At 41.8% G+C, this 10236-nt stretch overlaps 2 non-coding genes across 2 annotated transcripts; both read left to right on the top strand.

The window, feature by feature from the left end:
* The first annotated feature begins 1366 nt into the window (after positions 1-1366).
* LOC141588926 (small nucleolar RNA R71) lies at positions 1367-1473 on the top strand. Its single transcript, XR_012519892.1, has one exon. It is a non-coding gene; the product is annotated as a small nucleolar RNA R71 (small nucleolar RNA).
* Positions 1474-8332: 6859 nt separating this feature from the next.
* On the top strand, positions 8333-8439 carry LOC141588911 (small nucleolar RNA R71). Its single transcript, XR_012519877.1, has one exon. It is a non-coding gene; the product is annotated as a small nucleolar RNA R71 (small nucleolar RNA).
* Positions 8440-10236: the final 1797 nt, after the last annotated feature.

The raw sequence follows: 10236 nt of genomic DNA, 5'->3' as shown, positions 1-10236 counted from the left end.
TTACTAACTTGAGAAAAGGAACTTGTACATTCAAGCTACGAATAACTTTTTCAAACTTATTAAAAGATACTTGTTCCTTCGTCGGCACTAATCTTTCTGGATATGGGGCTGTAAGAAGTAACTTAGCCCTCTCCTCTAAATCTCGCATGCTGGCATCCGTGGACTTAGGTTTGAAAGTCCACTACCTTCTCCTTATTGAAGCTTGACCCCTTTTCAGACCGTCTCAAATGTGAACCATTGATCGACATACGGTCGTACTTGGGAACCGGGACTGACCCATCAGCATTCGGGTCTTCCCTCAATATTGTCGGAGTTGTCGTACCCCGAAACAAGTGATCCCTCAAGTTATCAGGCATTGGAGGACGAAAAGAATCATCTTCAGCAGCGGTTCCAGTCGATCGACCATGTTGGTCAGTCGATCGACTGGCTTCAACAGTACCAGAAGCTCTTGTAACTCGCGCTTGATCGATCGACCAAGGTATGTCGATCGATCGATATATACCCAGTAGACGCCTTTTTCTTTCCTTTGTTCGCTCCACTTTGTTTTGACTCGGTTTCGCCTCATCTTTTGCGGATCGTCCTCGACCATAGCAGCCCCTCCGGGGTGGACCCACTCCTCAAAGTGATGGCATTAAGGGTCTCCTTTTGGTCGGTTTGAGTCGGTAAGTGTCCCGGAGGCGAGTTGTATTCTTGCTAGCCAATTGAGCAATTTGGCTCTCTAGCAGTTTCATTCCAGCCTCTCTAGCTTGGGACTCCTTTTGCAACATATTCTTCAATTTAGAAAAGTCGGAATTTTGAGTTTGTTGCTGCTGTGGCACATAGGGAGGTTTTTGGTATGGCTGCTGCTTATGAGGGGGCACATAAGGTTCTTTATTCTTTCTTCTTCTTTGTGGAGGTGGAGGTGGATTTAGGACATTTTGGCTCCTCCAACTCAAGTTTGGATGGACATTCGGCTCATAGTAAGTGTTTGTCTGCCTATAATGTTGAAAGGCAGCACAAGACTCAAAGGGAGCACTGCAGTTTTCTGAAACATGCCCTTCTCCTCCACATCTCCTGCAGACGAAGGGACCGTCTGAAACAAAGATTCACCGATATATCCCTCCTTTTGAAGCTCCTCCCAACTCATACTTGTCAAACCTTGCGGTGAGAGCTTCTAGTGCGGCTCTGAGAAGAAGATTCGCGACTCTCCTTTGATTTCCTCGGGAATTCCCATACTCAGCTTTGTGGGTGGCTAAGTCATCAATGATCTTCCACCCCTTAGTCTCTCCCATATTCTCAGCAAATCGGCCATTGGCTGCAGCATCCAAAATAGCCCTCTGATCGTCATACGACCCGTTATAACCGATTGCAAAGACTCCATTTTTCGAACCCATGGTGCGGAATGGTTCGCACCAGCTTCTTGAAACAGACCCATGCTTCATGAAAGTTCTCATCATGTCCCTGTTTAAAGCTCGTGATCTAAGCTCTAATGGCATTAGTCTTCGAGGCAGAGAAGTATTTCTTGTAGAATGCCAAGGCTAAAGAATTCCAGTCGGTGATCCCATGAGCAGCTCGATCCAAATCTCTATATCACTCCCTTGCAGCATCACGAAGGGAGAATATAAACATGGTCTCCTTCACCTGGTCCTGAGTCACACCAGTTGGCGGGGGTATAGAGCAGCAATAATCGATAAAAATCTCCATATGCTTGGCTGCATCTTCATTTGCAGCTCCCCCGAATTGGTTTCTCTCAACCAAGTTAATATAGGAAGGCTTTGGCTCGAATTTTCTTGCCTCCCCTGGTAGTTCGAATCCTTTGTAGAGATTCGCAGCTGTCGGCTCAGAATGACTTGCTATAGTTGCTTCTTCAGCCATCTCTAGAAAATCAGGAGAAGTGACAGTCTCAGCTGATGAATTAGAAACTGGAGATGAAGGTGGATCCTCCTCGAACAGCTCGTTCTCGTAAAAGCTGGAATGAGAACCGGGCTCTTCCTCTAACTGTTGTTCTCGAAACAATCTCCTCTTTGCGCGCAAGGTTTTCTCAATCTCTGGATTGAATGGTAGTAGTTCACCACCCTGTGACCTGCGCATAAGAAGAAACTACAAGAAGAGTATAAGAAGAGTTTAAGGAACAGAAGTCCCTTAAACTAAAGAAAGACTAAAAATAAAACAACTAAAAATTAGAACAATTGCCTCCCCGGCAACGGCGCCAAAATTTGATACCCGTCGTTGTGAGTACCAAAAATAAGATTTATAAAACCTATTAAAACTAACGGAAGCTAGTGGTAACAGGGTCGAACCACAGGGAGGCGAATGTAATTAATAGTTGTCAAATTCAGTCTAAGGTAACGAATGTGGGGGTTGAGTTGATTTGGTCTATAGCTAATAGCAATGAAAATTAAACTAAAGAAATATATTAAATCAAATATAAAGAAGGGTACTAGGATGGTCGGTTCACTATAGTTTCGGCGGCGGCAAGCTAAGTAGGTCTAAATCAAACACATGAGGCGGGAAAACAGGAGGTCCTCTCGGTCCACTCTTAACAGATAGCATCTTTCGATCTCGCTACAAGTCCCTAATATCAGTAATATTGACTCTCGTCCTGAAAAGTGACTTATAATCTAAACTTTACCTATCTTTCGATCTCAGCATAGTTTAGTCATTTTAATTGGTGATCTAACAACTGTCCCTATCTCTCGATCTAATGGGTCAGTCAGATCCTAAACATTCAACTAGTCGTGTGCACTCGATTCGTCGAATGAAGAATTAAAACAATTAAAACGAAAGTAAAACCTCACGTGGTCAGTCGATCGACCAGGTATGGCCGTCGATCAACTGACATGCGATTTCAGTCCATTTTTCTACGCCGCCTAATCTATAGTTCCCCTACATCCTAGCACGAATAAATTAGCTACTCATGACTATAGTGGAAACAACAATAATATTAAGGATTAAAACTACGGAATTCATGCTTAAAACGATTAGGCAAATAAACAACACAAAACGATAAAATTGGCTTTTGGAACCTAACTAGCAATTTCTATACTATCAATGCGATAAAGATAAACTGAAATAAAATAGAAGGAATACCGAAATTGCAGAGGAATTGTAACGGAATGATTAGAAGTACGAACGAAAATCCGATGCAAACCAATATTCCGAACCCTAATTATTTGATATTCTCAACTGATAAAAACTGAATGTAAAACTAGGTAAATTTCTGAATGAATGTATCTGTGAACTAGGTTACGTTATATAGAAAATATACGTAACACTTATTATTAAAACCTAAACACAATGGGCTTCAAGTTCCTTGATCTTTTAATTCTCGTCTGAAGCAGCGATTTGGTCGATCGACCATGATACCTAGTCGATCGACTGAGATGCAGTGTACAGTAGCTTCTGGAACCCGTAGGTTGGTCGATCGACTGAAGGTAGTGGTCGATCGACTGAAGTAGCTGACACTTGACTTCTAACTTCTCGTGGATTTGTCTTTCGGGCCTCGAAATGCGCACCAAGCTCGTTCCGTAAGTGAATACTTCACGTCAAATGCAATGCAGGATACTCGGGGACGGATTTAGCTCAATTTCCGCTGAATTCTTCACATTTCTGCAATAAAGTATGAAAATACGAAAGTAGACGGAAATAGGGGAAATGGTAGCTTAAACTACACAAATGAGCTCTGAAATGCGTGTAAAATGGGATGTAAAACATCATATAAAAGACACGCATCAAACTTCCCCAAACCAAACCCTTGCTTATCCCAAAGCAAGAACTAGACTCGATCTAAAGGAACGAATTCAATCTCAGAGAGAATTGCAAATTGTAAAGCCTAAACCATTTTAATGCAACAACCAACAATCAATAATTAGCGTATGAATCATGCAAACGAGTTATAAGGTCGTTAAAAACTGCTGAACCGTCAACCATAAAGACTTATCAAATTGGACTCTCACGGGTCGCTCATATCACACAAATAAGAACAAGGTGAATATATAAGAGGATAGAAAGAATTCATTTTGTAAAGACTCTCACCTAACTACGACCTATAAGAACATGCCTACAATATAATATGAAAGTAATCTCTATGACCGTACATATGCATTCCAACCAACAAATGACCATGACACATGCCGAGGTATATATGGATATGTGAGGTATGGGTAAGAAGAGGCAAAACATTTATGGAAATGTGGGGGTACAGGTGATCAAGCTAGTACCAAAACGGAACCATATGGCAACATCCAACTTCTTGCTCATAATCAATCGAAACGGTGCTATTAGCAAGCACAAATCTCACAATCTCCAGTATAAAAGCAATCAACCAACTCCCCATAAGATACTAGTGCAACATGGGAGCAAAAATCGCCATAAGATAAAGGCTTGAATCATGCGAATTGATTCTTTTTTTTTTCTTTCGGAACTCAGTCGATCGACCATAATGGGCAGTCGATCGACCGGGTTGAACAGTACAGAACTCTTATTTTTTTCTTTTTTCGAATCATTTTTTTTTCATTTTTTTTCTATTTCTTCTTTCCTTCTTTTCAACTCTTTTCCTCCTTCATTCTTTTTATCCAACTAAATCTCAATAAGAGCATATGCCACCAAAAACGAAGTAACAATCCCAAGAACATAGACTACTAGCTTGACAAGGGCAGGCTAAGTGTAGGATGTAGGACAAAAAGGCTATTTTTGGCAGTGTGGAGCTTATGGGCAAAATGAATAAAGGAAAACCTCTACCACATGTGTCGACAAACCACAAACCGAATGCATACAGGTATTAAGTAGATTAAGTTCATATTTATGCACATTTATGAAACATGTCTCATAAGGAGTACTACTCACATTCCTAAATAAACCGATCACAGATGACACCAGTTATAAGCTCTAAATCTCAGAAATATGATGTAGGTTGGCAAAATTCCAAGTCATGTTATCAAGTTCAGCAAATAATTAACGAAAACTCGTAGACTATGCATATGATTCTACCAATAACATGTTGATTAGCCAGGCTTAGGCGTAAACAAATGCAAATGCAATGTCATCATGGAAATACTACCGTTCCGACTCGACCTATATGCTAAAATAAACGTGCATTTTTGTTTGAATTTTTTAAATTTTTTGAATTTTTATTTTGTATATACATAGGAAATAAACAAGCAATGCAAAACTGAAATGTAACCGTGAATGCAAGCAAATGAAATGTGACGCAAAACCCTTCCCCAAACCAAATCGCACAATGTCCCCATTGTGCAAAATCATGTAATGAAAGAAAAGAGAAACGGGAATTTGCGTAAAATGAAATAAATAAATATGACATGAAGTGGAAATCGGGAACTCACAAGACTTTAAGCGCAGCAAAAGAAACCTCCCAAACCAGGCGTGAGCTAGGAGGTTTCAAAGAGCAATGATGCTACCAATAAGTACCTGAAAAGACAAACAAAGTACCACGCATAAAATCGAGAAAGCAATAAAGAAGCGATATTATGTGCAAAATTGAGAAAAATAGAAGAAATAAATAATATGACGGAAGATAAAGTGGAGTAGAAAACTCCCTCAATTCCGCAAATCAACCAAACACAGCAGGGGAGAGGTCGTAAACAGGTACAGCAGTGCAGGGCGGTCGATCGACCACATCACTCAGTCGATCGACCAAGATGAAAGGAACATGGCTCACGAAACTGCGCAGACCCGGTCGATCGACCATACAGACTCGATCGATCGAAAAAATACTGCTTTGTAACCACGATTTCTTCGTATTTTCTCAATAGCTTGAGCTAATGAGGTCTAAAAACCTGCAAATGCACAATAATACGCGCCCAAAATTGCGCAAAACCCAAAGTAAAGTCTAAAGTGCTTAAAAATCCTAAGCAAAATAATTAAATGCGAAGTCTCGCGCACCCAAAAGCAATAAAAAGAAAGTCTAACAAAAGCAAATAAATAAAGGTTTTTGATAAAACATGTGATCAACTAGTAGTTGATCAAAAACGGCCACGGTATGGCCCACTTCGTCGGCTTCTGGCTACAAGAGGTAGCCTCAACGGTGCTCATCTTCTCAGCTGCACCCTTCTTAGCTTCCATGTCCGTAGAACTCAATGGATCAACACTTTCATCATCTCCCCAATCAATGGCCTCTTCCGGCTCATCAAAGTCCAAATCGGACTCCCTCACTTTGACCGGCTCGTCATCAACCTCCTCATCAGTGCCATAGCTAAGGCAACCAAGACCGCCTCGTGAAATGATTGGCTCCTTCACAGCTGGAGCGACTTGCAACTCTTCTTTCCCCAAACCAGCTCCTGCAATATCAGAAATAGACAAATCTTCCTCCAGTTTGCTCCCATTCTGGGGCGGAGGGGTTACAACAGGAATAGGAATAGAGATAGGCATATCAGGAAGCACAAAGTACGATTTCTTTTCAGAAACCGTATTACAAGTCACAGGCCACATGGGGTCCTTTTTCTTAGCCGGCTGGGCAAAGACAATAGAATGCTTTCCCACTTTGAAGGTCAAGGTTGCTAGACCAACATCTATGACTGCACCAGCAGTGTGCAGAAATGGTCTACCCAGTATGATAGGTATGTGGGCATCCTCAGGCATATCAAGTACAACGAAGTCAACAGGGAAGAAAAACTTCCCTATTTGGACAGGAATGTCCTCTAAGACTCCTATTGGCTGGACCGCAGATCGATCAACCATCTGTACTGTCATGTCGGTCACTGCAAACCTAGTCAGTTTAAGCTTCCTAGCAAGACTCAAGGGCATTACACTTATACTGGCTCCTAAGTCACATAACGCCTTTTCGATAGAAAAGGTACCTATGCTACAAGGAACGGAGAAGCTACCTGGGTCTTCTAGCTTATGGGGTGCAGTGTGGGTTAGATAAGAACACGACTCTTTAGTAAGTGTGACAGTATGCACAGTTTCAAGTGACCGCTTCTTGGACAAAAGTTGTTTCATGAATTTAGTATAAGCGGGCACTTGGTTTACTAACTCGAGAAAAGGAACTTGTACATTCAAGCTACGAATAACTTTTTAAAACTTATTAAAAGATACTTGTTCCTTCGTCGGCACTAATCTTTCTGGATATGGGGCTGTAAGAAGTAACTTAGCCCTCTCCTCTAAATCTCGCATGCCGGCATCCGTGGACTTAGGCTGAAAGTCCACTACCTTCTCCTTATTGAAGCTTGACCCCTTTTCAGACCGTCTCAAATGTGAACCATTGATCGACATACGGTCGTACTTGGGAACCGGGACTGACCCATCAGCATTCGGGTCTTCCCTCAATATTGTCGGAGTTGTCGTACCCCGAAACAAGTGATCCCTCAAGTTATCAGGCATTGGAGGACGAAAAGAATCATCTTCAGCAGCGGTTCCAGTCGATCGACCATGTTGGTCAGTCGATCGACTGGCTTCAACAGTACCAGAAGCTCTTGTAACTCGCGCTTCAGTCGATCGACCGGGTATGTCAGTCGATCGACTGATATACCTGGTAGACGCCTTTTTCTTTCCTTTGTTCGCTCCAGCTTTGTTTTGACTCGGTTTCGCCTCATCTTTTGCAGCATCGTCCTCGACCATAGCAGGCCCCTCCAGGGTGGACCCACTCCTCAAAGTGATGGCATTAAGGGTCTCCTTTTGGTCAGTTTGAGTCGGTAAGTGTCCCGGAGCTCGAGTTGTATTCTTGCTAGCCAATTGAGCAATTTGGCTCTCTAGCAGTTTCATTCCAGCCTCTCTAGCTTGGGACTCCTTTTGCAACATATTCTTCAATTCAGCAAAGTCGGAATTTTGAGTTTGTTGCTGCTGTGGCACATAGGGAGGTTTTTGGTATGGCTGCTGGTTATGAGGGGGCACATAAGGTTGCTGTTGTTGCTGCTGCTGTGGAGGTGGAGTTGGATTTAGGACATTTTGGCTCCTAAAACTCAAGTTTGGATGGACATTCGGCTCATAGTAAGTGTTTGTCTGCCTATAATGTTGAAAGGCAGCACAAGACTCAAAGGGAGCACTGTAGTTTTCTGAAACATGCCCTTCTCCTCCACATCTCCTGCAGACGAAGAGACCGTCTGAAACAGCATTCACCTGATATATCCCTCCTTTTGAAGCTCCTCCCAACTCATACTTGTCAAACCTTGCAGTGAGAGCTTCTAGTGCAGTTACAGAAGAAGATTCAGCAGCTCTCCTTTGATTTCCTCGGGAATTCCCATACTCAGCTTTGTGGGTGGCTAAGTCATCAATGATCTTCCACCCCTTAGTCTCTCCCATATTCTCAGCAAATCGGCCATTGGCTGCAGCATCCAAAATAGCCCTCTGATCGTCATATAGCCCGTTATAGAACTGATTGCAAAGACTCCATTTTTCGAACCCATGGTGCGGAATGGTTCGCACCAGCTTCTTGAAACAGACCCATGCTTCATGAAAGTTCTCATCAGGTCCCTGTTTAAAGCTCGTGATCTAAGCTCTAATGGCATTAGTCTTCGAGGCAGAGAAGTATTTCTTGTAGAATGTCAAGGCTAAAGAATTCCAGTCGGTGATCCCATGAGCAGCTCGATCCAAATCTCTATACCACTCCCTTGCAGCATCACGAAGGGAGAATATAAACATGGTCTCCTTCACCTGGTCCTGAGTCACACCAGTCGGCGGGGGTATAGAGCAGCAATAATCGATAAAAATCTCCATATGCTTGGCTGCATCTTCATTTGCAGCTCCCCCGAATTGGTTTCTCTCAACCAAGTTAATATAGGAAGGCTTTGGCTCGAATTTTCTTGCCTCCCCTGGTAGTTCGAATCCTTTGTAGAGATTCGCAGCTGTCGGCTCAGAATGACTTGCTATAGTTGCTTCTTCAGCCATCTCTAGAAAATCAGGAGAAGTGACAGTCTCAACTGATGAATTAGAAACTGGAGATGAAGGTGGATCCTCCTCGAACAGCTCGTTCTCGTAAAAGCTGGAATGAGAACCGGGCTCTTCCTCTAACTGTTGTTCTTGAAACAATCTCCTCTTTGCGCGCAAGGTTTTCTCAATCTCTGGATTGAATGGTAGTAGTTCACCACCCTGTGACCTGCGCATAAGAAGAAACTACAAGAAGAGTATAAGAAGAGTTTAAGGAACAGAAGTCCCTTAAACTAAAGAAAGACTAAAAATAAAACAACTAAAAATTAGAACAATTGCCTCCCCGGCAACGGCGCCAAAATTTGATACCCGTCGTTGTGAGTACCAAAAATAAGATTTATAAAACCTATTAAAACTAACGGAAGCTAGTGGTAACAGGATCGAACCACAGGGAGGCGAATGTAATTAATAGTTGTCAAATTCAGTCTAAGGTAACGAATGTGGGGGTTGAGTTGATTTGGTCTATAGCTAATAGCAATGAAAATTAAACTAAAGAAATATATTAAATCAAATATAAAGAAGGGTACTAGGATGGTCGGTTCACTATAGTTTCGGCGGCAGCAAGCTAAGTAGGTCTAAATCAAACACATGAGGCGGGAAAACAAGAGGTCCTCTCGGTCCACTCTTAACAGATAGCATCTTTCGATCTCGCTATAAGTCCCTAATATCACTAATATTGACTCTCGTCCTGAAAAGTGACTTATAATCTAAACTTTACCTATCTTTCGATCTCAGCATAGTTTAGTCATTTTAATTGGTGATCTAACAACTGTCCCTATCTCTCGATCTAATGGGTCATTCAACTAGTCGTGTGCACTCGATTCGTCGAATGAAGAATTAAAACAATTAAAACGAAAGTAAAACCTCGCGTGGTCAGTCGATCGACCAGGTATGGCGGTCGATCGACTGACATGCGATTTCAGTCCATATTTCTACGCCGCCTAATCTATAGTTCCCCTACATCCTAGCACGAATAAATTAGCTACTCATGACTATAGTGGAAGCAACAATAATATTAAGGATTAAAACTACGGAATTCATGCTTAAAACGATTAGGCAAATAAACAACACAAAACGATAAAATTGGCTTTTGGAACCTAACTAGCAATTTCTATACTATCAATGCGATAAAGATAAACTGAAATAAAACAGAAGGAATACCGAAATTGCAGAGGAATTGTAACGGAATGATTAGAAGTACGAACGAAAATCCGATGCAAACCAATATTCCGAACCCTAATTATTTGATATTCTCAACTGATAAAAACTGAATGTAAAACTAGGTAAATTTCTGAATGAATGTATCTGTGAACTAGGTTACGTTATATAGAAAATATACGTAACACTTATTATTAAAACCTAAACACAATGGGCTTC

The sequence above is a fragment of the Silene latifolia genome, chromosome 6, assembly GCF_048544455.1.
Source record: "Silene latifolia isolate original U9 population chromosome 6, ASM4854445v1, whole genome shotgun sequence".
Taxonomy (NCBI): domain Eukaryota; kingdom Viridiplantae; phylum Streptophyta; class Magnoliopsida; order Caryophyllales; family Caryophyllaceae; genus Silene; species Silene latifolia.
This window is presented reverse-complemented; position numbering and strand designations above follow the sequence as displayed.